Source organism: Simochromis diagramma, unplaced genomic scaffold, assembly GCF_900408965.1.
Source record: "Simochromis diagramma unplaced genomic scaffold, fSimDia1.1 OVJJ01000545.1, whole genome shotgun sequence".
NCBI classification, from domain to species: domain Eukaryota; kingdom Metazoa; phylum Chordata; class Actinopteri; order Cichliformes; family Cichlidae; genus Simochromis; species Simochromis diagramma.
Window position 1 is genome coordinate 549,534 of NW_024387371.1, and position 27,933 is coordinate 577,466.

Genomic DNA, 27,933 nt, shown 5'->3' on the forward strand with positions numbered 1-27,933 from the left:
TCAGTGTCTGTATGTATATTTGTTCCGCTTGTGGTAAGTGCATGTGCTGTAAGCGGCTGCTTTTGCTGTGACAACTTGCTTTGTGGATCATTTGGAGATGCGGTCTGATGAGCGCCTGGGCCCTAGCTGCAGTAATCTGTGTACACAGTCGGAAATGTAGACACTGCATGAGTATATTTAAGCGCATTTGGCACAGATGTAAGTTTTGTTTAACTGAGACTTTTCTGTTTGCTTTATTTTTTTTATTTATTTTTTTTAAAAGGCTCTTTTTTTCTTTAAGCTTTCCTCCAACTTCTAAGAGTGTGCAGCAAATGCTCTTTGGGCCACATGTTACTAGATACTACAAAACAATCCAAACAGCATGTCGCAACCTTATTTTTTGATATATGTGTTGCATACAAAATTTTACAATACACACAAACAACAAACCAATCAAACAAAAATAAAACTCTTTGGAGTTCCTAGTGAGGGTGGAAAGGTCCAGGGGTTCAAATAATGTGAATTATTTGAAGAACAAACTTCTAACACCAATAATTGTATGCCTTTTGAAAGCTACTTGGAACAAGAGGGATATGGGTTTAAGATGGTAGCCAGGTCTCGCAAACAAAGGCTAGCTGAATGGCAGGTGAGCGTTTTACAGGTGCTTCAGTGTACGGCACACACCTGACATGCAGGCTGAGCAGCAGGCGCCATCTTTACGTGCATTTCTACCAAACTCACTGCATCAATTATCTACTGAATATCTACTGAGTGCTTCCCCAGACTGTGCCCCAACACAGACAAGGTATAAAGTTAAGATGTTGTGTACAGCTTTGGACGCTTTATTGCTCATTGAACTATTTTGCCTTTAAGCTGTTAGCTAGTAATGTAGCTGGCTAGATTTATGGCAATGCTTACCTAAAGTGATGCTTTTAGTCTGATGCTGCTGATGTTAACTGACGGATTTAAGATGAGACGATAATGTTAACTTTCAGGCGGTAGCTTGTGCCAGGGTAAACTTTATGAAGGGGTCCTAATTAAACAAACAATAACAAGAGTCCCAAAATTACAGGCCTAAGGAGTAAAAGTTTCTTTTCTTTTTTACCTTTCTGTGAGTTCGGTTGGGGTTGAAAGCCTGACTTTTTTGCTTAAAGTCTTGAGGCTAACCTGTGCTGCACATTTATTATTAGTTAATGCAGGTGGTTGTGGTTTGATAACAAAATAAAGCATGCTGAGAAAGAGTTGGAGTTTACAGTAGAAATGAAAGCAAGGAAGAAAGCTTACATACTTGCTGTAGCAGCCAGTAGCCAGCCTAAATAAAGAGGGGGGGGGGGGGGGTTGGTGCAGGCACATATCTTTCCATGGTGTAGATAATCAACAAGACAATATTTTAAATTGGGCCAGAAGCAAAAATAATGAGCTGAGTTTTGTTTTTGTAAATTATTATTTAATTTCTAATTCATTTTTCTAATTTAATTTCTTTCTGTATGTTCTTAGTAGGCAGGTGAGTCACCCAGTGTAAGGGAATAGAGGATCTCCTCCCCATCTTAAGGCTTGCGAGTACAGGTGAGTCCTTTAAAATAGGGATAAATGAGAATTTCAAATAATGCATATGTCTCAGTCTCCACAGAGATGGCCAGCATTTACACTGCACATGTCTTTTTAAAGTGAATACTTTCTCAGTCTATAAATGGATCAATTTTACCTTAGTTATATAACGCCAGTGCACAACAACAGTCATTTCAAGCCACTTTACATTGTAAGGTTAAATTCCCTAGTATAAGAGGGATTTAATATGATTAATATGATTTATATAGTTATATGTGGTTTTTATCATTGTTAGAAGCTGGAAGAAAGGCCAGAATTTTAGCCCTTAGTTGACCATTCGACCAAATATTTCCATAAATTACTGCAACTGTATAATTTCCATTACGTCCTGTTATTCATTTTTTAAAATTCAGATTGCTTTTATTTGTTTTTCTTGCCTCTGTTAACCCACCTGTGCTCTTTCATAGCCATTTCTGTTGTTATCTAGTGATGCCAGGTTATGTGGTCATTTGAGTGTCTTATAAAACACTAAATGCACTGCAATGCAATGCACCTATAACATAGTTTGCTCAGTCGCATTGTCACAAAGGCACTGCTGATGCATCTTATGCATTTGGTGTGCTCTTTGTTTTAAGGATCTTCGGTGGTACGGCGCATTAAGCTATGGTGTTTCTGTCTCACTGTCAGCTGACGGGAATGATGAATTTCTCAACCTGACATCTTCGTGGAGGACAAAAACAAGTAAGAGATGAAAGGCTACATTACTACACGTGTTTTTCAGTTCCACTCAGTTGCCCATTAGTGTTGTATAACCACATACATGTTAGCTGACAGCCGGAGGTATCAGTGATTAATAGCATGCATGTGACTCGGACGAGGCAGCAGTTTTGAACAGGTTGTGCGTATGTGGTTGAGCGTTCCTCGCCATATTTCAGCACTGTCAAAAAATCATTGACATGTTCCATCCAATTCAAAGAATGTTTAACTGTTTTAAAGCACTTGATGGGAAAGCAAGCCATGTGTGACTTGTAATTACCCCCTGTTCAAAGTTTAGATGTGTTTTGAAAGAAAACATTGTGGTTAATATTTCCCCACTTAATTGGTAATGAGTGCTTTTTTACAGCTTTTGCAAGATTTTGTTTGTCAGAGGGGTTCGCGGTGTACTAAGATTAGGTTTATGATTAGAAATGTGATGATGTTACTATTTTACCTATTTACTGTGTGGCTTGACCAAAAATTGGGAAATACATTCTTGTTTGTTATTTGAGTCCGTTAAGATTTTTCTCAGTAAATGTTCTTAAACATTAACAATTTCATGATACTTACACAGTTAAAAAGTTTAATCCGCTTAGAGGTTGATGCTCATTGCTGTCATTACCTTGATAATAAGGCTATTTAAAAAAGGGAACGCTTCTATAGTTGGTGCATTTAAAAAGAGTGCAACATAAGATGGTAATTAGCGTACTCGTGCAGACAGATAGGAATTTTTGCAATCACGTGCAAAATCTTGAAGAATAATCTGTTAAACTACTAGCACCTATTTTATCTGACCATATTCATTAGAAGAAATAACATGTTCTGGGATATATGTATGCGATTATCTCTCTGAATATTTTTTATAGCATCAGAGGCTTTATTTCCAAGCAGCTGTATGCATGGGCGAAAAAAAGAAGCCTTCAAGCACAGGAGGAATTTTTACATTTGGGAGGGAGGATGCAATCAGTAGCGTGGGACTTGCAGAGGCCTCCTCGGGTGACAAATTGAAAGTGTCTCGGTCTAGTTTATAGCCCTGATCAGGTCAAACGAAAAATATTGGAGGTCTGGGTGAGGAGACAGGCCCGCCTGGTGCAGATAAATGGACTGATCATTTCTTATTGAGAAACAATTCCTAAAAGGTAGTTTACTGTGTGACTGGCGAAGCGGCGAGCGGAGAGCAGAACACGCACCCACTGCTCCCTCCCTGACCCTTCCTCCACTGCCGGAATTAAATGGATAGAGAGAACGCGTGTTTCTGATGGCACTCCTCCGCCAGAGAGACACTCCATTTGTTATGAAGTAGGGGTTCTGATGAAGTGCAGGGAGCTCCTTTTTCTTTTTTCCTCCTTTTTTCATCCTTCCTTTCTCAGGCACTACAAGGCCGGCCTTCAGTCTGCTTCACATGAAATGGATGGAAGGAGCCGATTGAATTTTACACTCCCCTGGTCATGATTAATGTGTTTGGTGAGGACTGTCTTGGCAGTGAAACGGCTTTACCACTAGCTGGTGCTCAAGCTCCTTCATGGCTGTAGTCTGATAAGTTTGCACAGTGGTACTGTAGGGGTGGGGGGAGGCTGTTAAAGCGGGGCAGTTTTGTTGAAGAAACTGGTCTTCACATAGCCAGCAACCCTTTTAACTCATCTCCCCTTGTGTTAATAGAAAATCTCTTGCCTACGCTCGCTTGTTATTACTTCACGGTCAGTTTCTCAGTGTGCTCTCTAACCCGTGTTACTTGGCAGGCCATGCTATAAATGCCAGTTTATCACTTAACCTTCTGTGAAAAGGTGGGGGGAACTAATGAAAGATGCCAGGTGATGTTAGCAGACACCTTAACAGATGCTGTAAGTTTACTTATTCAAACTTCATGCATGGATGTGAAATGGCACCACTTTTTTTTACAGTGCAACATTTGACTTTGAACATTTCTTTAGCTTGTAATGGTAACAGCCAAGGTTCAAATTAAATTGTTAATTTTATGTTATGCATATTTAATTCCAAAGCAAGTAGAGCCCTAATTTAAAGGCACAAACTTCATGACACACCCAAAGCAGTATTTCCCGAGCACACGCATTCTCTGGATGTTTTCAAGCACACCTGTTTTTTTTTTGGCTCATGAAGTTGAATATGAGGCATCGTGATAGTTCAACAAACGATAAGAAGCATCTCCTTGGAAATTGCCTGGAAAGTACAAAGCGACACAACAACAACTCATCAGAAAGTTTTTCAGCATCATCTGGTCTGATTTATGTGGTATTTGCACATGACTGTCCACTGTGAGATAAAACACAGTGGGTAGTAGTTAATTATGGCACTGCACTTCTCAAATCAGAGGATGCAGATTTAACACTATACTCTGCATCAACAAAAGTACTGGGACAGCGGCACATTACAGGAGCTGCTCAGCCATGGAAACCCATGGCATGAAGCTCCCGGCACACAATACTGAGGAGGTTTGGAGCTCTGTAGTCATAGAGTCAGCAGGTCTTTGGTGAATTTTCACATCATATACACCAGCACTTGGTTACCTGGTTGCTTTTGTAATGTGGCTGAGCTGCTGTGTTTTTAAAACACTTGTACTTTGAAATAATGCAACATGGATCATGGAATATCTAGGACAGAAGAAATTTCACAAATGTGCGTGTTGCAACTGTGACATCCAGTTACACTACAATGTCAAATTCCATAAAAACCTTGGAACAAACTACATGGCTAAATGCTTGATTTTATACATGTGTGGCAATAGGACTGAAAATGCCTGAATTCAAAGAATAAGGGGATACTTTGGTCCATATGGTGTAGGGATCACCAAGTGCGTGGAAGGATTAATGAACTAAAGGAGAAGCCTTTTACATAATTCAAAGCAGCTATGCCTTTACTATTCATTATGTATTATTTTTAGTCCACTGCAAACTGTTTTACTGATGCACATGTTTAAACACACTAGGGCTGCCACGATTAGTCGACTAGTCACGATTACGTCGACTATCAAAATCGTCGACGACTAATTTAATAGTCGACGCGTCGTTTGAAGCTTTGTAAGATCCCAAAAGACGCAGGAATAAGTGGTAGGATTTAAGAGTGTAATAACGGACTGAAACAGAAGACGGCAGCACTGCATGTACAAGGATGCCAGCTGCCGTTAAACGCCGAAGAAGAAGTAGCTCTGTCCCAGAATTCATAGCGCAGCCCAGCTCAGTTTCCAACAGTGGTGGCAGCTAGTTAGTTTTAATATTACTCTTATTATTCTTTCTGGGTCACAAAATAAACGTTTAACATATTTTCAGGCGAGAATGTAGCTGTGTAAAATTCAAACATCTGCTCAGTTTATCAAGACACCACATATTTTCAAAAGCGCTCCGACGTTTTCGGAGACGTCTGTTACCCACTAGCTCGTTAGCTAGCTGGGGGCAAGGCTCACTAGAGCCGGTGAGAACACCGGACTCCCGGCAAATCGTTTTCAAACCCACCGCCGTTTTTCGCTACTCAGGTTAAACATGATATATAAGTCACTTAGATAACTTAAAAATGTTATCGTTTGGCTTTTTTCAGTATTTTATTTGTTCCTGAGTAAATCGGTTTGGATTCGATTGAAGTTATAGTTTTTACACAGCTGAATAAACGTCAAGCAGACAACTGATTATCAGAAGTGTGAGATGCTCGAGAATATACTCCGGTGTCCTGTTATATTTTAAATAGCAAGGAGCAGACGGCTGAGTTTATTAAACTTCACCGAAACAATCTGCAAACTTCATTAAAATTTAATAAACTATCATCTTGTCTTTATTTTTAGTCAGCACGTACCTTAAACACTTAAAGCTGTAAGCTAATGATCGTTATATAAGAGCAGATGCATGCTGGTGCAATAAGCTGTACGTTTTATGTTCAATGGATACATGATCTGATTAGTTGACTAATCGCAAAAATAATCAGTGGCTAGTCGACTATCAAAATAATCGTTTGTGGCACTGTTTTTTCCCAGCTAGAAGGTCCTGAATTGTAATCCATTACCTGGCCGGGGCCTTTCTATGTGGAGTTTGCATGTTTTCCCTGTGTCTGTGTGGGTTTTCTACAAGGTACTCCAACTTCCTCCCACAGTCCAAAAACATGCAGTTTGTGGGTTTAGGTTATCCTGAATTGGCCATAAGTGTGAGTGTGACCGGTTGTCTGTCTCTCTGTGTTGGCCCTGTGACAGGCTAGCGACCTGGACAGGGTCTACCCTGCCTCTTACCCTGTGGGCAGCTGGGAGAGGCTCAAGTGGCTCTGGGACCTTGAATTGGATAAGCTGAAGAAAGTGGATGGATTTATTTTGTTAGAAATCACCAAAGCACCTGCAGATTAATGTGAGATGGGGATTAGCTTCTGGTTAAAGTCCAAGACACATTTTGCACCAAAATGCCACTTTGCGCCTCCTACCTGTTTTCACCTTCTCTTCAAAGCTGTGCACGGTGTGGTTGGCATCCAACTTCTACACATTTATTTTAAGTTCATGATGTTACCAAATTGGTGGTGTTCTGCTTGCACTGTTTATTGCATTTTAAATATCACCTTGAATAATAAAGAGATCATTCATCCTGTTTGTGTATCTAATGATTGTGTATCCAAAATCTGTGATCACATATCCAACCCTGTATTTGAGTAACATGAATTTTGTAATTTTCAAAAGTCATTATGTTTGTAAGTCCAATCAACATCAGCTCATTTCTCTTTTGTTATAAGGAACAGTTTGTAAATGTGTAAAGTAGTAAACAACTCAGGTAATCACAAGAATGTGTTTTTACAGGACACAAACTTTAAATAAACATAGTTTTACTAAGATAAGATTATTCTATTATCCTTTGAATTAGAAAATGAACCCAGAATTATAATCTGGGGACAACAAGCTAGATATCTTCAAAGTATCTGGTGATAAGAGACCCATATTTAATGGCATTAATGGCAGCAAGGCTGGAAGGAGTGGACTGGATTTACAGAAGTGCCTTAGATGAGAGATCAATAAAGAGGTAACTGAGTGGATAAGCCAGACTAAGCAGGAATAGGAGCAGGTTTAATTTTGCATAAATAATGTACAGTGTGAGAAGAGAGAGGGCAATAGAGGTTGGACACCCAGATTGTGGGTCAGTCCTCCATTTTTATGATATGTCTCCTCCAGTATTCAGGTGCAGTTTATTTCATTTTATCTTGTTTGTTCATCAGTGCTGTTCATCTGTTTCTGAATTAATTTCACCTTCTGCTGTACACACATGTAATCTGTTTATAGAGTTATAGCCAATAGAAACCCAGTAAGTGGATTTTATGTTGCCCTGCTGGAACTCCCAGAGATTTCTCCTCCATCGTCCAAGCCCTGCTTCGATCATCAGGACTTCAGTGGATGATGGATGGAGCTGTCTCCCTCCAGGTTGTCTTAGCATCTGTTGCATGGTGCTCACCGTATCCTGCATGGTTAATGCTTGCATGCACACAGATAGACCTCTACCACTGTTTGTGTGTGGGCCGTTTGGTGGGTAATGATCTAAAATGAGAAACACAAACCTACCTTTCAGCACCACATAGAAATGGTTTGAAATTACTGTGATCTTACATAATGATGTACGCTTTTACAAACTCTCTAAAGGAGATGATCCACCCTCTTGAACCTCAGCTAACTCTTAACAAAATGGGTTTCTGTGGCTGAAATAGTCTAAAGGTGGTTAGCTGACCAGTTTCAGCTAAAGGTACGGAGGTTGGGGGGAGAAGATAACTGAAGATAAAAACAATAGGAGAGTGACGAAGGAAGGGATGGCTGAATGAGGGAGAAATCAATAGGAAATCAGTGTTTGGGGAAGGCCTGTCGTTTATCAGGTGACACGGTTAAACAGCGTTAAGGCACTAAAAGTGAAAAATAAGGGCCATCCCCATGCTGGTATTGATCACAGCGGAATGGGGCGGCAGAAGGCCGAAGCCACTAATAAAATAAGACGTATCTGAGTGGGAATCAGCCAGGGATCGATGGGCTTGGTGATCAAGGCCAAAAACATCTTCACTGGGATTTAAGCTCGTTCTGCTCTCTTGTGCCCCCGTTATACACCTCAGTGTGAGCAAAGGATGATGTGATAGAAGCGGTGGGGTCACTAAGAGGCTCTTCAGACGGGGCTCACCTGTTCAGTAAGAAATTGTAGCACAGAGTGGAGTGAAGGTGTCGATTATCTGAGACAACTAGACAGAAGAAGGGAGAGAACGTCTCTCTTGACCTCACCAAACGCTATGTAGAAGGTAGATGTAGCCAGCAGGATGTCGCTGGCTTTGATACCTGGTTTAACTCTATCTGATGAGACACACGTCTTTATTTTTAATGATTAATTTTAATTACCTACAAGTGTACATCAAGATCTTAAGAATGATCCGACAGGATACATTTCAACACAACCTGGACTATTCAACTTAGCCCTTTCTATGGACTGTAAATCATTTATCCCTGTTTAAACTGTTTAATTTACACAGATTTAAAAAGTAGCTAACCCTAATATGTGTTTCAAAGTATTGTGAATATTAAAAAATAATTTGTCATTCTGGGATTATTGAGTAATAGCAGACTTGTTTTTAATCAAACACAAAAAGAGCCAACACACAAAGCTTTATATACTTCACAAAGATTACTTTTTAGGTTTGCCTCATCAGCTCTTATTGGTGCTCTGCTGTCAATAACAATGACAATCCTGCAACATCTTTCATTCTCTTCTTGTCTTTATCTTCATCACCCTCATTTCAAAGCAGCTGTGTTGGTGTCATCATGCCAGAGGTTTTGTCTCAAAATGGGGCCATAACAAAGAGGGAAAAAAAAGAAAAAATCAGTTGTTGCGGCTGTTTAACATCTGGGTGTGAACATTTAGCAAGTGCAGCAAAGCCTGGAAAAGGAGGGTTTTTAGTATTATTACAGTTTCTTACTTTGGCACACTTTGGCATTAGAGGGGTGTTGCAAATAGACAGAACAGCGCTATATGGAACATAGTTTCTTACTCCCTCTTTTTCATGCTCTTGGTCTTCAATTTTTGCAGACCAAGGATCATCTGGAGAGGATAGGGTAGCAAAGATGCAGTTAAGTTGAAGCCCATGGAAGCCTTTGTGTCTGTTTAGTTCTTCATAAGCAGACACTAGTGAATCCAAGTGTTCCAAATGTGAATGAGGACCACATGTTTTTATGTTCTGAACCCCGTTTGCTTTCTCTACTCAGTATAACGTTTGGCACATTAAAATGTGTAGAAACTATTGGCCAGCTGCTCTGTTCACTGCTCAAAATGAAGTCTTTTAGTATTTTCTTGTACATGCAGCTGTGGTATTCACGTTATGTATAATGCAGAAAGAAATTTCCTGTGATGGGGATAAATTCCAATAATAATTTAGAGTCACCAGGGGGTATGACAAAAGTTTTGTGAGGTTACATGGGCTGTAAAAGACTTAAGAAAGCCAAGCTGCTGAATGAACAGTGACCACTATCAGTATTAGTGAGGAACAGTGTTTTCCTTCTATCGCCACATTTTTCTTCTCCTCTTTCAGCTCTATGTTTAACAAATCCTACAAGTGAGAGGCAACCAGAGGAGCGCAGTGTGACAAATAGCAGCAGATCATGCAGAAAATGTGCAATGCTAAACATCGGTTACTACACATGGGAGAAAATGTGTGTTTGTGCAGTGTTTGCTGTCCAAGGAGTTCTGGTAGCAAAGTGGAAAAAAAACAAAAACAGGATCGCTCTCACAGCTGGGGACTTGGAATTGAATACATGGCTTCATTTTCACAGCTTAAAAAAATTATGTTGAGGAGGGCAGAAAATCTTGCTGGGGTTTTGAGTTTCTTTTGATGTGTCCTGATGACGATTATGAAATCCAATAAAAACTAATTAGGAAATTAGGAGGTAGATCAATAAGGTTTGCTCTGGTGGAGCATGCTGTGTGCGTGTGTACGTGTGCGCATATGTGTGTGTATGCGTGGCGGTCATTTTTTGTCGACCCCCTTCTGCCCAGTAAGTGTGTTGCAGCTCTGACCTGGCCAAAGCAATTGTTACTGATACTCCTCTGTGGATTCAGTCTGCCCTACGCTCATATGGCTGTAATTTATATTTTGTTGACTGCCGGTTTCTTCGGCCGTGTGTAATCAGATTCTGTGAGTTCTCATTTTTGCTAATTCCACCCTTCTAATGTTACAACTAATGTACCCTGAAACCTCTTTATTGCGCTTTATTGCTCCAGCATTGCTTTACTTACTTAATTTATTTATTTAGAGTTGGTTTGACCACCCACAAAAACAAGTGACGTAGTGGTGGTGCATTGACAGGAATGTGATGGAGAGTTGTATGAGGTTTCCGTCTCGCCCTTGCCTTGACAGATGAATCGGTGTGTTCGGGTTTTGTATAGAAAACAATTTGATCTTGAATTTTACACTTTCAACAGTCATGAAATGAATCTGTTTATAGGATAGCCTTCCAAACTAACCATCATTTGAGAAGAGTAACCAAGACCATGAATACAACTCAGTTTGAATTGTGAATGGAGTTGAGGTGTGCAGTGGCGTTGGAGCGGGGGTTTAGTTTTGGGGTATGTGGTTAGCTGTGTAGGTTCAACTCATAGGCCTGTAGGAAAATAAATGAGTTGCCAGGCCAAGCCAGGCCAGGGCAAGATGGTCACAGGGTGTATTGGACAGTACCAGCTCCTTTCTGCTTCCCTCTCTGACACCCCAGTCCTCTCCTTGGCCCTACTTGCCGCCCACCTTTCAGTATGGAAACAGGCCCTTATTTAGCGGCCGGACTCGTCCGTGTCCGCGGCTGGCTATTTGTCCTTGTCTAATTATGGCTGCTGGCTGCTGCCCGCGTGCACATGACTAATGGAGGGGCTGGGAACGGGGAGGGGGTGAGGCTGGGTGCAGGGAGGAGGCAGTGGGGGAAGAGGAAGCAGTGGACGAGCAGACCGGCCGCTGGTGATTTGTGGATCAGGCACTCTGTCATTGCCCTGGACCCATTTGTCTTCAAGAGCAGTCGGGAAGAAGAGGGGTGGAGATGGAGGGGATGGTGAGGGTGAGGGGGCGGTGTTGGTGGTGGGGCTCCAGGGCAGAAAATGGTTTACAATGACTCCCATTTTCAAGCACTTTCATCCTTGGCCGTAGCAGTCTGCATGGTTTGCCAGGAGATGGGATGGAATGGGCGGCTGACGTGATGTAGGATATGACAGAAACCTTGACAACTCACTGCTGCTATTTCTTTTTAGGGGTTTAGCTTGATGGCCACCCTCCCTCTCCCCTGAGAGCAAGCCTTATCTGTTTTCTCCCTGTCATGTGGCGAGAGCAGAGGCTCTGTGGATTCAATCCTCTGCTGCCTGCACTCAAACTTAGAAACTAGCTGTACCACAACATGCCTGACTATGCACACACATTGCGCACACCGTAGGCCTTGTCTTACATATTTTTTAAGGTGATCCTGAGATGATCCAGAGAAATTAAATAGTGCTTTTAAAAATTCCTATTTGGTGGTAATTAGGTATGTTTGTAGTAAAGTACTTTTTAGGTGGATTTTGTACCAGGCTCTCATTCTCTGCTGGCTTTTTTTTTTTTTTTTTTTTTTACCACATTTCCCTCCAGTTATGTGGAGGTAGCTGAAGGCACCTGCGTCCCTTTTCCTCCTGGAGTCCTTATTATCCCGAGCTTAGGTTTCTTCTGCTGCTCAGACAAGAAAGAGCAGCAGCAGGGCAGGAACTACTAACTCTGTATTGATTTTATACAGTTTTTTATCTGCCCCCCTTTTGCTTTTTCTCCTGGTCTTTTTAAGTAAATAAACACAAGATTTGTCATGTTTGTCCAGGGAGAAGAGGGGGTCGATGGAGGGGATAGGGGTGGTGGAGAGGAGCCAGGTCCAAGCCTCGCACTAGGTCAGCCATGATTAATTCTGCCATCTCATGGATGGAGGCATTCGGGTAAGATTGTTGAAGGGTGCCTGTGGAGCCTCTCTCTGACCTCCCTTGCTCCTGTCCCTCCCCTAACGCTCCTGGGCAGCCCTGGTCCTAAATCACCGACTGTCAGTGTGTTGGCAGAACAATGGTGCAGGGTCTTCTGTTCCATCTCAGGCTCCAGCCGACTGGACACGGTTTCCTCCATCGTTAGTGTGAGTTCGTAGCCTCTCTGGTCCTTCCTGGCCCCTGAGCCCCACAGGACCCACAGGAGGCAAGGGCTTAAGCTTTGCCTGGCTGTCTGATATGTTATTGGGCCTGCAGACTGCTGGTGTGGTTCTATATGCAGATTATTGTAGTGTAGTCATGAAGTCTGATTTAGAGTGTTTTATTTATCTGCTTGTATAAGTACTTTTTGAAAACTTTTTGACTGGTCATCAGTAAGCAGTTAGAAATTGTGTCAAGGTGACTTTGGGCTCTTAGAAACCAATATAATTTCTTTCTTCTTCTTTTTTTAACAGGCTAAAGGTTAATTTGCAGTTGCATTCTTAAACGCATGAATTGAATTATATCTGTTACTTTTAACCTTTTCCCTCAGTTGTTTTCTCAGACTTTTTGATTTGTCCTCCTCGATTTACTGTTTAAAGTCAAGAGTCTCGGGTCAATCTATCAAATCTTCTAACTGAGGGTCGATCAATATGTCAGCAGCCCAGCACACCCTCAGCAGTTATGATGATGTCCGTGGTCCTGCGCTTGGCTCGGCTGCTGTTACTGCCGCTACAGCGCGCTGAGCAGGGGATCGAACCCAGCCTGTCAGGGGGCCTGACGGAAAGCATGAATCACTATTACTGGAGCTGCTGTTTGCTCCCCCAGTGGAGAAGTGCAAACTCTGATGCACTGCAAGGAGTGTACTGTTCTTGACCACACACACTCACACACAGACAGATTGTTTGTACCAAGAATAGTATTCATATACAGGAATCTAAAGGAGAATTAAACAGGAAACCCCCCCCCCCCCCCCCCCCACCCACACACACACACACAAAACTAAATGCGCACACTTTATCACGCAATTAAGTGTCAGTTGGTATTTGACCCATTAGCTCCTGGAACCTGATCCAGCCTGCTCACCACCTCTGGACTTGTTATCCTGGTGTGAGCTCAGTTCAGTGGGCCTGGAAGGGTTCCGGTTACCCCTCTAATCTCATTGAAACGCTTTAGCCACGGCCAGCGGATGCCTGCATGTCCGACAAACAGCCCTCACACTAATAGCACCATGCTTTGTGTTTATGGTTTACGTGTGTATGTTCAGGCACACACATATAACAATATGGATCTGTTACTTAATAGTGAGCACAGGACGGGAGAGTATGATGTTGAAAAATTATTTGTGTGTGTGTATGGATACACAGCATGTTTGTGTGTAGAAATAATATTCTAGTTTACAGGATGCAATTCCCCTTAATATGCCCATCCTAATGTAATTTGGCGTCTATGGAGTGTCTGTGAGCCGGGCCGGGCTGGTGTGTATTTCTGCTGACTGCTCCTATTTTGTGTTTATATGGATGAGTGGCTCTCTGGGAGAGCATTATGCATCCTTTTCAGCATTTAAAGATTATGTGCATGTTGGCGGCAGAAGCATTATACAAACAAGGAAATATGTCTTTGATTAAAATATCTTTTATCTCTTTATTGATTAAAAGGCTTAGTTTGATAATAGAATTCTCTGCCCCTCCCCCCTGGGCTCTTCGTTTCATTTTTGTGCTCTCAGTTTTATCAGTTACCCCTCTGTGGTTGTGAAAAAAAAGATATATTTAATTTTAAGTTTTTCAACAAACCAAATCAAGTTGTCAGCCAGTCAAATTGAAAGGTCAGTTTTTGACCTCTGTTACAGGATAATTATCACTTTGTGAATTAATTGTCTGTTTTGCAAATTTATGGGTTTTCTTTTATCAATGCAATTAAAAAAAACAACTGTGCCACCCCAGGAGCCAGGGATGGGACCAAAAGCACTTTACTTGTTGTCAAATGCAGTGAAAAAGTATTTGCCCCCTTCCTGATTTCTTAGTTTTTGCATATTCGTTACACTTACATGTTTTAGATCATCAGTCATATTTTAATATTAGACAAAGATCAATCAAGTTGATATAAACTGCAGTTTTTAAATGCTGATTTCATTCTGAAAAGATTCATATGTGTCTTTCATTGTCCTGCTGCATATTCTAGGTGTGCTCAAGGTTCAGGGCATGAACTGATGGCCCGACATTCTCCTTCAGGATTTTTTGGTAGAGAGCAGAATTCATGGTTCAATTAATTCTACTGGTATGATGTTCTTTTTATGAAATGTTTTGATGGTTTTATGCCACGTGTAATGGGACTTATAAAAAGTTCAGGTTTTGTCTTGTGACTCTTGTGAAGCCTGGAGAACTTTTCCTGAAAACTATTACAAGAGAAACAAGAAAGTGCAACAAAGTTTTGCTACTATAGTTCTGCTGAAGAATAAAGGTGGTCACACAGAATATTGACTTTCAAGCTGATCAGAGTGTGGTTCAAGACTGTTGTACAGTGCTGTAGTCATATTTCAGATATATATTTCATTCATTCTGACTCAGTAAATCCAACTTCCTAACACATTTTGTCTGCTTCCAGTTGTAAGAGCAGTGATACATTAATTATTTACTAATGGACTTAGTTGCTCAAATAGATTTCTTCCACTAGCATATGCACCTTGTAAGTGGAAAAAAGTTGTTAAAAAAAGCCCACTTGATTTCCTGGGAAAGGTCATACGTGGCAGCTGAGCTGACAGACACATTGACACAAACACAGGGAGCATCTTGTCTACAATGGCTGTATATTCTCCAGCTCTGTTAGCGGTTGACATCAGGGTCACATCATCTGTCTGTACCTCATTAGTCAGGTCAGGAAAGGGTGAGAGCTCAGATCATGTCTTTAAGACCCAGCATGTTTACCTGTGTCCCTGTGAACACCGTACTGTCAAGTTTCTTGTCTTTGTGCCGAAGAGCGCCAGCAGAGTCAAAATGTGATTCAGTTGTGTGTGTTTGGGTGTGTGTGTGTGTGAGACTGTCTTGCGTGCTTGATGGGAAGAGACTGAGCTGAGGCTGAATGAGAACAGATGGAGATGTGCTCTTTAATTAACCCTGCGGAATCACAGGGCTGAAAACAGGCCTCGGTCCGTGAATAACATCCAGCACATCCAGGGTGTTGTAAGGTGCAGTGTTAGTGTATATGACTTGTGTGTGTGCGTATGGAGTCTGCTATGGAGTAGCCGGAGCATCGACCCATTCCCCCATCCCCCTTCCCTAGAGCGGGGCGTTTTATTTCTCATTAGCGGGCAGCAAACTGCTGGGGGATGAAATTTGCTAACAGGAATTAAAAGTGCATTAACACATCTGAGAGATTCATTTCTGCTAATAGTTTTATTAGTGCTCTGACCTTTCAGTTCATTAGAGGACTGCTGGAGAAGGGAGGGGTGGAGAGGGGAAGAAAAGGGTGGATAAGAGGGTCTTAGGGCTCATTGTACTTGGGTAGACCTTTGGAAGTAGATTCAATCACAAAACGACCATAATGGTGGCAAATTACTGGACTTGGAGACCTTTTTTTGATTTGTTGGCTGTAATTGCCTATTTAAAGACATTTATACAGTTGCCTTTCATGTTCCCCTTGAAAAAAGTGTGGTCCTTTGTCACCTTTCATGAGATTATGATGGTTCAAAAGTGTCACCCCCCCCCCCCCCCCCCCCCCCTTAGCACCAGCTCTAAGATACTGCCTGCTCAGTCTCAGTGGCCTGGTGCTCACCTCCCTCCAGTCAATTACCAGAATTTAACACAATGTTTTTCAGGTCTGTTAGCGCTTGAGTGTATCACTTATCCAGCCGGTTAATTGTTTATGAACTGTGCCCTCCCCTTCTCTGAAATGAAGTGAGGGAACCAAGAAGGGAGCAGTGTGACAAGAATGGCATTTGTCTGAGAGGAATAGGTCAGAGTAATCAACAGTGCTGTGAATATAAAGTTGACCAATCAAGTAAAACAGTCGCTAACAGCGTCCCCTCTATTTGTCATAGATAGGGCGATAATGTTTGAATTTACCTCGCCAAGGAAAGCAGCTAAGAGGAAATTAATGTTGTTTTCTTTCTGTTTTATTGGAAAGCAAGTGAGGCAAGTTACAGTGCAATTTGCTTCCCCCTGTTCTCTATAATTAGCACCTTACAGAAATGAAATAACATTGACGAGAAGGTCAATAATCCTGATCTATAGTGAAATTAATCCTGCTATCGACACAACAAGCAAACAATACAATTAAGAGCAGAGGGAGGAGAGAGTGCGGAAAAGAAGAAAGAAGGAAAGGAGCAGGTCTGAGGAATAGGATGTTTTTATCTCCTGGGTTCACTGTGCAGAAATCCTGTGAAGGTTTCTAATTAATTCATCCATTGTTAATGAAGGCAAAGCAAGGAACCAGAGATTATACACGAGGAGAGGAAGGAACACAATTAGTGATACCAGCTTAATGATTGCTTTTTTAACTTGCTGTTGTTTTTCCTCTTGTACTTAGTTGACTTGCTGGGGTGCTTTTATTGCATATTTTCAAATTAGCGTAACCTCTGCCACGTGCCACCACGATGAAAGGCGTCTAGAGAAGTGGTAAGGTAAAGTTCAGTGTCATGTGAAATTCACTAATGTTTTAACAGCCTATGCCATTAAAAACAACCAATTGATTATTGTTTTTAAATACTGCACAGACTTGTGGAGACGAGCTGAGCTGCATGTCTGCAGGCATTATCAAGGATCCTTGTTTAGTTAGTATTGCTATAAGCTTGTTAAACAGCATGAAGCACCAAATTATATTCTCTCTGTATGTTGGTGCTTAATTGTCTCATGTTATATCCAGATGCGAAAGAAAGCTTTAATGATTTTTTCCGTTTTGTGCCCTCTGATTGCCCAACTTCCTTTCCGAACAGTCTAATATCTAATCCACCCTGGTTTCAGATTCAGAAGACTTTATTTATCCCCAAGGGGCAATTAAGAGACTGACCTTGCCGACCATACATACAATACACAAACATCACAATGGGGAGACAGGTCAGGCTAGGTAGCTGGCCGGTCAGCTGCACGAGCAGCGACCCGGAACCGAACAATGGAAAAATGCACAACATCAGGAAGGACAAGGAGAAAAAAGAACTCCCCCCAGACTGAGCTCCAACCGGGAGATCAGTTTGAACAGAAAAAAAAAACACCTCAGCGCATAGCACATGAAAACTCTTAATCCACCATAGAAACACATGACAAACAACAGGGATGGGTAAAAGGTGAGAGACAGCCAGTGTAGACAGCGCATCCGGGCCTGCAGCATATGCGCCGGTCCCCTTTGATCCACTGGTGTCCTTTTATTGTGCAGTACTTGCTCAATCAATTCTTAAAACTTAATTTCAACATTGCTTTTGAATTAATCAAGTACACGTTTTGGTTTCCTCAGTCATGTGTCGTCTGCCCATTTTCAACATTATCTGTTTGGTGCACAAAGTATTTCAGTGTTTATTGGCTAAATATAGGCAACCACTGTGTCCTAGTGTAAACAGGAGTCCATTATTTAGAGCGTCTGAGCTTGGATTCTAATTTAGAGGTTTTTTCAGTCATCATAAGCACACGGTTAGCAAAGCCTATTAGTCTGAACTCTGTCCTGCCTTAAAGACAATGTTTCACGACCTCCTCTGTACCCTTAATGATAGGTTTTGACACCTCAGGGTATATTAATAAAGACGTGATTTAACGACCATTAGAATAGTTTCCAGATTTTTCCGAGGCTATCTGCATCGACAGGCACCCTCATTGACTTCCGACAGCTGACTATTTTTCCTATAATCGGGTCTGGAATATGATAGAAATCCTACGTTTGTGAGAAGGGCTTCAAGGGTTACCACTAGTAGGATTTCAAGGGGTTAAAAGACACCTTTTATAATATTGTTTAATTAGCCATGTGCCGTCCTAATCATCTTCCTGTTCTCACCGATCCGTTAGCACACAGTAGTCTCAGATTCACAAGCAGCATTCCTCACAGTCTGCAAAAAAACCTTACCGGGAAGCCCTGCCCTGTCAGCCCCCAGCAGATCATCCAGTGCCACTGATGGAAGGGACCTGGTGCTGTTTCCAGCTGAATAGTTTTATCTGGCGTTGGCCTGGCCTGGGGATCTGGAGAGGAGCACAGGGCAAGCATGGTGGGCTGCCCGAACGATGGTGCATCTGCGCGTCAGAGGGTGAAGAAGGATTGCCTTTCAAGAATTACGAGCCATTAAATCAGGGCCTGGAAATCTCAAGGTTCCCCAAGACTGCTGCACAAGGAATCTGGGCTCGAGAAATATTGTTTATGGTTTAAAAGGCCTGGCGATGGATTTATAAAAGAAACATTCATCATTGCAGGAAAACGGAACAAAACATTCCGGAAATAAATACTCACTCTATAGGTATACTTGTCACCCAGACAGCACAATAACAAGTGAATTGGGAAGGAGATCCTTCATTTGCTGGCAGTTGGCCCCCAAAACATGCTCTGTATGTGTGTGTCTGTGAGGGGGGGACTGTGTATGTGTGGTCACACAGTGATTGGTTTGAATGTGAGAATATCTTAATGATGAAGCATATCAGTATTTTTCATCAAGTCCCCCTTGTGCTTAATTTGCATATGAAAGACGAATACTTCACTGTTATAAATGGGTTATGTAAACCACAAAGTTTTATAAGGATTTGTACTGTGAATTTTTTATACTCAGTTTAAAGAATCAACCTTTATTTTTTTTTAACATTTCCCACTTGAACTGTCTATTTAGGTAAGACCTCCACTAGACATAATTAATGTTATTGATTGTCTCTGGCTAATCCGTCCCTGGAAAAGAAAAATATGGCTTTAGTGAAGTAGCACTTAACAGGAAGGTGATGGGTTTTTGTGCAGTGGTGTGACCTTGAGACAGTATGAGAAATCTATGCTTTGGTCTCAGTGCTGTCTAGTGCCCTGAACAGGAGGTGCATTTAAGGTTTTCGGTAAAATTTAATTTGTAATACTTGTTTAATAACGCATCAGATGATCTAGTCCTCCCTCTTTTAGGGGTTTTCTATTTGAGCTATAGCTCATACAAAGTGTTTAAATGACCCAATAATCTACAGTCTGTGAAATACACTGGGGCTCTACAGCACAAACATTGCAAGCAACTTATAGTGTCCAAATGTGAAAGGCGGGAGCAACTTCATTCATTGGGTTGATGGTTAAAATGACTAACAACAGGTTTTATCTTAGTAGTAATCATTTAATAATTTAACTTCATGACAGGCCAAAATTAAGCAGATTTTAATTATTTAAAATTATTTATATTTTTTTAACATAAAGTATGGGTGTACTATTTGTGCCCCAAATAAACGTCTCTCAGCTTTGTAATCAATGGGAGGATTTTTGACCAAAGGTCATGTGATCGGTCATGACTTTAGGTATTTTCAGTACACTGGAAATTAAAGTGTGGAACATTATACGTTGTCTGTATTTACACTATGCAATATATTGAGCACCTTTGCAAACATATTTCTTTGACGCTGTATGTGAAGCTGTTCAACTTTGAGGTTATAGCTAGAAGTGTGAAGTGGACTTAATCTCCTTACGGCCTACAAATTTTAGCTGGATTGTCTGGTTGTTAGCATTTTAAAATTTACTCTTGAATTTCAAAATTTACTCTGGAAACTTTTAAAAGTCAACAAATTAGATTAAATCAGGTTTGGAGGGCTCACACTAAATTTCTGATTTAAATAATGGATTCAGAATGGATAAAACTTTTCGAAGCCTTCACTATGTTTCTTATTTGGTCAGAGGTTTTTTAGTGCATCTTTTTTTCACAAATAACTGAGTTCATGCAAAAATATACAGATTAAGATAATATTTTATAAAATGTTCCCAATTTCACAGACAATGTTTTTCTGATTAATTGTATGAAAGAAGAAACTTAAAAGGTCCTTAAATATGCTTGATTAAAAATTATTTAGTATTTTAAAGCTGTAAATTTTACATATTTAAAAAAAAATAATGCTTAAATCGCACTTGTCACTTTCTTTGCACGAGGGTTGCCACCTTCAAATCTCTGTTTCCACAAAGATAGCCCCCACCACTCTCCCAGTCATTATAAAGGTTGTGATTGGTTGGATTTACACACTTGTCCTCTGTGCAAACATGTTCAAAGATCCCCCGAGGGATAGCGTGATCTGTGCCCGGGCTTTCTTGAAGCTATTGATTGATGAATCTGTAAGATTATGCGTATTGACTGATATTGATAAAAGAGGATTTGACCAGCGCCATGCTCTTTCACATAACTTATTCTCTTGGGAATTTGTGATTGGGAGACAGTCTTTACGTATTGAAAATGAGAGCGGGGAAAGCAAACAAGCTAAAGAACAGATGGGAGTGATGAAGTGGTATTACTGGAAAAAGAAATGTGGGAGAATTCGCCATTTGATCTAGCCATGTAAGTGTGTGGTGTAATATTCCCTTACAATCACATTGGTGTGGAGATAAGTATATAAAAGCTTATGTAAATGTGAAAGCATTACGTACATATATACGTCTGTGTTTTTCTTACCCAGGAATACTATGTGCTGACAGTCGGTGGGTAGACATGTATACATGTGTGCCTGAGTGTGTCTGCCTGTTGATGGATGGGCCGGCAGGGCAAGGCCGCGGATAAGAGTGCAAACAAACTGGGTAATAAATGAGAGCGACAGAGCAGCAGTGATGGGGCCCACTCCCAAGCTCCTGATGCATGCCGACCAGCACTGGCAGCCATTTGTATTAGAAAAATGAGGAAGCTGTCACAGGGATGAAGAGACAGTGTTCATCCTAAAGTGAAAAAAGGTCTCTCTCTCTTTCTCCCTGTGTTCCGTTTTCCCTTCCTCTGCCTCGTCTTGATTTCACACACACGCAAACACATTTGTACTGTGGATTTGAGCTCAGCAGGGGAGTAATCAGGGCGAGGTAGGGTGCTAATGTAGGCCATAATGAGTTGAGCTCTCAGTGACACATCACACACCACTAGCTCTGTTAACACAGTGGTGGGAAGCACAGTGGTAGAGCTGCTTGTACCACATAGACACACATGCAGACACAAACGCAGGTGTAACTGCGAGCCTGGTGACACCTGGGACAATAACTTCAGAACAAAACCAATATAAGGGAAAGAAATAAAGGAGTGGAGGATCACAGGATCACAGATGCGTTGTAGTGGATAATGCTGAAATAGGTGGCAGAGGTGACTAGTATGTTTCTGAAGCTGCACTATTATTTCCATAATTTGAGTACTGTAATAACTGTAACTAAGTAGTATTATAGAGCACCATTTGGACCATGCACACTATTAGAATCATGACCATACAATAGATTATAGTTACACAACTGATAAATTCAAACAAACTTTGTTGCTTTGGAAATTGGACTTGCTAAAGGTCAGTTTTAGTGCTTTAAAGCTTGCAGTGGAGCCTTCTTGGAGCATGGTAAGCTTCTCAGAGAAGAAGTGGAGTCAGGAAAACCACGTTTCAGGACAAACTCTGTGTGCGTCTATTCGTGTTTGCAGTTGGTTTGTTATTTGCGTTTGTGCTAAATCTGGGTGCACAATCCTTCACGGCTGTGACGGCCAGTGTTCTCTGTGCCACCCAGACACCATAAGTACAGCCTGGCACCACAATGAGGGCAGGCTGCATGCGCTTGCCTTATTTATTTATTTGAGTCTTCATATATGTGTGTGTGTATGTGTATTTCAGTGCATCCCAGCATACGGGTACAGCTGGGGGGATGAAGAATTTGGGCCTGCACCTGCATGGGGATAATTAATGTGGATGGAGTGGTACCAACATAAATCAGTGCCTCTTGCAGCCTCAACAGGACTTTTCTGTTTAGGGTCAAAATCTTCTCACGCTGCACTGGATTAATCACGCCCGCAAGCGAAGACGAGGTGGTACGGATGCAAACTGTATTTTGTGTGTGTGTGTTAGCGAGTCTGTCTTTTTTGTGTGTCTCTCCTCCTTCATGGAGCACATGAAGGAGGAGAAGCTGTAGGGCTATTTTTTCCCCTCTACACCTTCATCCTCAGCATTGTAATCTCTTAGAGGACAAACAAACAGCAGAATGTCATAATTTTCACAGCTGTATAATTAGCCCCACCCTCCTCTCTACAGTGATGAATAGGTGAACCTTTTGTTTGCATTTGTCATGCAGCGGTGGCATTGTCACAGATGTGAGATGTAGAGGTGCAGGAGGTCAATGCATGCGGGGATGGGTGTGGATGCCGGCTCGTGATGAGATGTTTCTCATTCCGCTCCGCACATATATTTGGACTCTCTAGTCAAGACATCCCGGTGTTTTACAGATCAGAGCTTATCTGTGCCTCTTCCTGCTATCACTGACAGCAGGCCTGCTGTTCTAGTCTGCAGCAGATCTACATCCTACTCTGTCCACTCCTATCTCCTGGACTGATAGCCTCTGATTGATCTCATCACCTCCCTCATCTATTATTCATGCCACCTTTCATGTCCTGATGGAGGAAGGGCAAAAAGTGGAAAGGAGATACTACCTGTTTGCTGGCATGTCTGTTTCAGAGGAAGAAGCCTACACCCAATTAGTTAAAAAAGTTTATTTTTTTCCCCCTTTTGTCTTCACTTCTAACTCTATTCCCGAACATGTGTTCATAGATCTGCCCTACTGGACTGATCAGTATAATGGAATGGAATAGCTTTGAGATTGACGCCCCATGGGGGTACACAGAGATGGGCACTGGGACAGAGAGACGTGTACTTACGGCTGTTTGGGAAGGAAATTAATGGTGCATTTTTTGTTTTTATAATGTGATTTAATGATGCAATTCGTCTAATAAAAAGAACATTTTTTAACATTCACACGTTCATTTACGCATTCCCTCCTTCACAGAGGGGAAACCCAGTGGGCCACTACAAACATCTCACTCCTCTCACCCACTCAGAGCGCTGCAGGCCTTTATATTGCATGGTGATGGATGATTTCAGTTTGGCATTTTTCACCACCGCGCACCATCCAAATACTCCCCCCCTCCTCATTTGAGTGCATAAAGAGGCCATCCTATATTCACAAAGCCGACATCTAATGCATATTGAGTGTGTTTTGTAAAGGATCATTTGATTGTCTTGTAAATGAAGCTTTGCCTCTCAGCTGCTAATTTAGCCACATTCCATCTCATTAGAGAGGAGAAGGAGAACAAACAACAAAGGCATTCGCCGAGAAATGAACCCTTCTTTGACTTCAAGCTGCCATCGCGGCTGCTGTAGTGCCAACAGTTTGAATAATCTTGCGCTAACAGAAGAAGCAGGAGGGCTACAGTGAAACCTCAGAGTGACTGGCTCCTTCTCTACTTTTGCTCTTACTCCATTTACCCCTCCAACTTTCCACCCTGGACCTCTGTCTGTTTAGAGGATGTGCAAGTGTATCTGGTTTCCTGAAGCATTTAGCACCTTAGCCACAAAACCCGGACAGGAAGCCCACTCTATTCACAATGTATCAATTGCTCTGAACAACACTCCTCTTACCTCCACCTCCCTTCAATCTGCAGCTGGCTCAGCAGACACTTCTCACATACCTTCACGTGCAGCGACTCGAGCTCAAATTTGCAGTAGCGCAAAAGGATTTTTTTCTCTCTCCTGTAATGTTAACAACGGTGCATATACAGTAACCAAACCAAACTTCATCAGCATTAACACCTCGAGCTAAATGGACAAGTATTCCTGTGTTCACACAAACACACTCGGGGAGAATCTGACCTTGGCACCAGTTAGTCCGGGAGTTCATCCTCCGGCCAAGCTGGCAAGTCAAATGCTTCTGGCAGCCAAGACAGTGGCCTCAGCCACTGCAAGGCTGCTGTCATCCGTTATGCAGCATGATACACAGTGGGACGGTTGCAGATAATGAGCAGAGAGGAGACAAATAAAGTTTTAAACTATAAGAAGGGTCTGATTTTTTTTCTTTAAATTGTTGTATGTGTGAGTAAAAATGCAGGTGTGTGGGCAGGGCCATTTCTTGCACGCTAGCAAAAGTGTGTGCACATGATGTATACATATAGAAGTGTGCACGTGCATACGTGTGTGTGACGGAGCAGAAATAAGCGCCTGAGGTGATGCCTTTCAAAGGCACTTTAGAAATTAAAGCAGTGCCACTGTTCTGTAATGGGGCTTAAATGATCCAGAAAACACAAGATATATTGAGCATTTAATGAAACACACAGCACACTCCTTAATTATGCTCACTGCTTCACCAAATTGTCTGCCAAACCTGCGTTTATGCCTTGCATATACATACAAAAACACACAGGCGGGTTTTTTTCATGCATTTATTTGCATTTGGGGAAAAAAATTCTTTGATTTTAATTGTTGTTTTCTTAAGCGTATTTCCCTTTGGATGTATACATTTAAAGATATGCACAGATTCTGGTTTAGAAGAAGTTTGATAGTCAGCCCTGATTATAAAATTTGGAAGAAATTCATTTTGTAGCAAAGAAATTCACTGAATAACTATGATGTGGCCTTTTGAAGTCATTTAGGGTGGCACACGACCTACTTTAATCTTAAAATCTACCTTCTCTATGGGTTCTGGTGTAAAGAGCAGAGAAGCAGTCACTCTGTTCCTCATTGTCTGCGAATGTCCTTTGTGGTTTGGCCATACATTAATAATGTAAAGGTAATGATCTCTAGACTAAAGGCCCTGTCCTGTCTTGTCTCCCCCTCTCTCCCTCCCTCCTCCTTCGCTCGCTCTCTCTCTCTCTGTGACCCTTCCCCCGTTTCTCTGTAGACCAGCCAGAGGAAGGACGTTGTAGCGGGCCGGCCAGAATGGGCAACGACTGTTAGTTGTAGAGGGTGAGTCACAGAAACGGAGGAATTCCTGTGCTGTTGGAACATCGAGGGCATGGTTTTGCCTCATTGATTACTTGAGGAAAAGTGGAAGGAAGCAAAGAATCATTCTGAGAAAACATCTCTTCTCATCCTCTCCCCTCGCCCTTTTCCTTTGCTTCTAAAGTTTGGTCTTACAGAATGATGGATGAGGAGCTTGCACTGTGGCCTCCGATGTCCTCTCGTCTTCCTCCCTCCTTATCCTCCTCCTCTTCCTCCTTCAGACACACGCTGACTTCAATGCACAGTGTTAGCCAATGATGGATGGAGAGATGGCAGTGTGGCAGTAATAGAACAGCTCTGTTGCTCATTGATTTGTTTTCATTTCCATGTCTTTATGTCTTTTGCACATCTAAATATCGATGTACATAATGAGAAAAATCTAAATTTTCTCACAGATGGCTTCTAGAAGTTTTATTTTCTGAACAAAAATGTTTATAAGACTCTGATGGATTATTATTAATATCTTCAGGGATGTTGCATATATTCGTTGCAAGTTTATATTTTACCTACATCTGGTTAACACAGAGTACACAAAGTATTAACTCTGTTCTGGTTTTAAAAAATGTCAGACAATGCAGGAGTGATGGACAGAAGGCTGTTTATGCAACATTACATATTATTAATCATCTTCACATTTTCGGAATTGGGGGGGGGGGGGCTGTACAAAGATGAGGAGGAGGAGAGGGGATGATGAGGAGGGGGAGGACGAAAAAAAGAGGAGGAAGAGGAGGGGAGTGGAGGCAAAGGAGGAGGGTTAGAAAGCCACAAATAACTACCATCAATCATCAAGCAGTCAACATTTTCACATGTTAGGATTGCCTCTTATTGGCAGCAGCCAGAGATCCGTTTGTGTGTGCGTGTGTGTTTGCTCTGTCTTGCCCAGCCTAGACTTCTCTCCCTATCTCACTGTCTTCACCTTTCCTTAAACTGACGGCACGAACAACAACAGTTGAGAAATCACCCTCGTCAGCAGGAAGCTGGCAGGTGCGTTAACTCCCCTAGTACCAAATTAGGATGTGCAAGATTGCAGAAACGCCTCGGCTCTCATATCTCCCTTTTTAATCACTAACATTTAGACGAGTCTGGATGGAAACGCACATTAGGCTTTAGCCAAGGATTTTCTTTGGATGCCGAGCCAGGTCTCAGATCGCACTCAGCCCTCCAAAATCTAAGTGGGATCTTTGCCTTCTAGCCTGAGAGAAAGATCTTAGGTCAGGCTTCAACTTGGGTGTTGTAAAACTACTCATTTATTCAAATGTTACTGCCCAAAAAGAAGTTGGGCTGTGTTAAAGTGCATGTTAAAAATCATTCCAATATGACCTCTTAGGATTAAATACAGGGAAAATGAGTTTAAAGGTTTGTTCATTCAGATATCTAAAATGATATTGTGTGGGACAGTCACAGCTCTGCTCTTAGACGGTGGCGATCTGAGTAGTTTTTCTTTTATAATTAATTTTGTTGTTAGTTTTTAGAAAATAAATCTGTTATTAGAATAATGCTTATGCTTAATCCTTATGTTGCTGCACTTTGGCTCGCAGAATTTGATGGTTGTTACGAACACCGTCATCAAAAACACATTTTGTTGAGATTGTGGATTATGGAAAAGTGACACTAGGGGGTGCTCTAGGTTTGTCAAGCCAACTGTTGAGGCTTCACGCTGCTTACAGTTGGAGCTGTATGTCCAGAGTGTTGGTGTGCATGCAGATGTGAAAGGACTGGCTGTCCAGTCGGAGTCACACCACATCCTTCCACAAGACATATTTATGATTAACCCTGTGTCCCTGTGTATGTCCGCGAACGGTCAGAGGTTAAGCTTCTAAGTTACAAATTATTGTGTGAGAAAAGAGTTAATAGATGACGGCTTTTCCAGGAGTTAGTCCGCAGCTTCATATTTAGTTACCTAATACCACTGAATATGAATAAAACTTGCTGAGTGGACAAAGAGTGAGTGCTCTAATTGGGTATTTGAAAGATATACTGTTAGTCTTGTTTATGCATTTTCCGAATTGGAAGGACTCGCTAATTCTGTCCTTAATTATGTACTTTTTGCCCTTTCTTTTTTTTTGTGCACATACACTCACGCACTAATTCACGACGTTTGAGATGTGTCTTCTCAGTTTCAGTACAGTGAAGTACTAAAACAAGTAAGTGTGTGTGTGTGTGTGTGTCTTCAAACCTATAAACTCAGTAATTCAATCATACGGCCTTTAGGGGAAATGCTCTATGATTAAGCTGTCCTTATAGAAGCACAACATTGCGGCCCCATTGTTTCAACACAGTATTTCTTCTTGTGTATTTTTCCAGCTTTGTGGCATCTCGTGCACTTTCTTTCATTTGTACTGACACAGTATGAACCCTTTCATTGACCTCCAGCTCTATTGTTGTGGGACTCACTTGTCTGTGGCTGAAAAAAATATAATCCTGGCATGATTGTAAATTAGATACATATTTTTTGAAAGACAGAGCTACAATATGGAAACTTATTAAAATCAGTTTCTGCAGTGTTTTGAGGTTTTGGTTAACTGCATTTGAATGTTTGCCTGTGTTTGTGGCCAGACAGTGTGGCTGAAGGATACAGCACCCTGGGCAAAATGTTTGTGTCACACTCTTTAAGTTTGCGCTGCTTCAAGAAGCACAAAAAAAAGAAGATTTTTAGCATGTGTTTGTCTTACATTGTTGAAGCCATTTTCCCAATACAATTTATTCCACTATAAATCATTTGTCTTGTTTGCCATGGTTTTGCTTTTGTGACGAAACACTGGAAAAAATTCCAGAACCAGAAATGAATGAAAATG

The 27,933-nt window shown here is 41.6% G+C and overlaps 1 long non-coding RNA gene across 2 annotated transcripts; it reads left to right on the forward strand.

Annotated features, from left to right (window-relative positions):
* LOC120719003 lies at window positions 1-27,865 on the forward strand. 2 transcript variants are annotated; one of them, XR_005692608.1, is made up of 5 exons: window positions 1-784; window positions 1,477-1,545; window positions 2,163-2,268; window positions 25,038-25,102; window positions 25,263-27,865. It is a non-coding gene; the product is annotated as an uncharacterized LOC120719003 (long non-coding RNA). The 2 variants fall into 2 exon arrangements; XR_005692607.1 differs by having other exon boundaries at window positions 25,038-27,865.
* The last annotated feature ends 68 nt before the right edge of the window (window positions 27,866-27,933 follow it).